We start from the raw sequence: 1,752 nt of genomic DNA on the forward strand, positions 1-1,752 counted from the left end.
AAAAAAAAAAAAAGGTAACCTAAAAGGTGTGTGCTCATGTGAGGGAGTACAAACTGTATTCTCTTTTATTATCAATTTGCTGGATTTAAGTCTTGTTTGAATAAAATAATCCTAAATATTGTTTACATTTTATGCTGAGAATGACCAGACAAACTTTTAGCCCTTTTAAAGAAAAAATGCAGACTCCTAATGTGTAAAACCACACTGGGAACTTTGTCTCTCTTGTTAACTGCTACTTTGTATGGCAGGTCAGTTTACTCGCTCAAAAGGAGCATGAGCTATAGTGCTTTAAGTCTACTTCAGAACCAAATCTTAAATTGTTTACACTATTTTTTATCAAACATTTTGTGTTATTTCTTTTTTTTAAAAAAAAAGAAAAGCACGAGGATTTTAGTTGCCTGAGTTGTAATAAATGAGGTAAGAATAAAAAGTTTTCATGTTCAAAGGCTTAAGGTGAAGTGAGGAGCAAATTAATATAGTACCTCATGAGGCTTTATATCTCCCTCTAAAGATGGTTAGCTAGCRTATGGATGGAATGTAAGGCTAGCTGTACCACTGGCCACATCAGTAAGCAGTGGTGATGAGTCTTGGTCTGTAAACAAAGACTATGATGTACTTCATACCAAAAGGTGCTTATTTTTGTTGAGAGCGTAAGAAACAAATTTGAGGTCAAGTTGGAGGAAACAAAACATAAAGTTACTTAAATGACTCAAAGTAGTAGTTTCAAGTCAGATATGCCTCTATGGAAAGTACTGCCTTTGTCCTCACTCTGCCAAGTGACTTGGGATAATCTCGGCATGTAGTAACTCTTCTCTTGCTTGTAGTAGCTTTGGGCTGCAACAGGGATCATGCTGTTTTATGACCAAAAAAAAAAAAAAAAAAAAAACCCTGTCAAGGAATGGAAGGGGGCTCAAAGAAGCAGAGTGGGTGGGGAAGGGCCATTAATGTGTAATGAGCTATCTGAATGTGGGTGATATACTTTGATTATGATCTGCCTTTTTATTAGTATGTACAAAAAGCTGTTACCCAAAATATTACTACTGCTCACACTCTCATCCTCAGTGTGCTTAGTAAACACTTACTAGTGAAAAATGTAGTACAAAGTGTCTCATTTGTAAACTGAGAGAGTACCAGCAGCTTCATGAATCYTGCATCCAGAAAAGCATGGAAGTACTTAAGAATGAAGTGAAAGAATGTAGAAGTCCTTATTTTGCACTTGTATTGGATTCTTCAGCTTTGCTATTTTAGGTGGCTTTGTGTGCTGGTAGCTCTGTATGAGCCTTGTATGAAAATGTCTGTAAAAGAAATCAATATAAACTCTTTTTTTTTTGCAGTTTGAGTCTCTTCCCTGTGTGTTTTCAGCTGTTGCTTATAAAATTTACTCTGTGCCAAGACTTAAACATCTACTTTGCATGTACATTTCCCTGATAAAACTACATGACCCTATATTGGGGGATAGGGAACTATCAGAATAAGTAGTAAGAGCGATCAGTCCACATTTAAGCTTTGAGCTAAACAAAATTGTGTGTATTGAAAAGCCCCTTTGGCATCTGTATTCTAAAATATTTTATGTTGCTACTGGTATGCCCTGTGCACAAAGGAAAACTAATGTTTCTCCTCCTGCCTATAATATTAACAGGTGGACATAATTAAGGAAAACGAAATGGATGATGGAGAAAGGGAACTGAGGAAGGGAACTTGGTTTAAGAAAATCTCATTGCTTGACTGGCTAACGAAGTGCATAACTTGATA

The 1,752-nt window shown here is 36.1% G+C and overlaps 1 protein-coding gene across 1 annotated transcript in view; it reads left to right on the forward strand.

Annotated features, from left to right (window-relative positions):
- The window catches only part of PSMD5 (proteasome 26S subunit, non-ATPase 5), a 7,519-nt gene extending 7,518 nt beyond the window's left edge, over position 1 (forward strand). The window contains exon 9 of the mRNA XM_085310862.1: position 1. This exon is cut by the window's left edge and continues 770 nt beyond it. The gene's annotated coding sequence lies outside the window, so the exon portion shown is untranslated.
- The last annotated feature ends 1,751 nt before the right edge of the window (positions 2-1,752 follow it).

The sequence above is a fragment of the Rhea americana genome, unplaced genomic scaffold (genome assembly GCF_003343005.1).
Source record: "Rhea americana isolate MKP2758 unplaced genomic scaffold, rheAme1 scaffold_328, whole genome shotgun sequence".
Classification (NCBI taxonomy): domain Eukaryota; kingdom Metazoa; phylum Chordata; class Aves; order Rheiformes; family Rheidae; genus Rhea; species Rhea americana.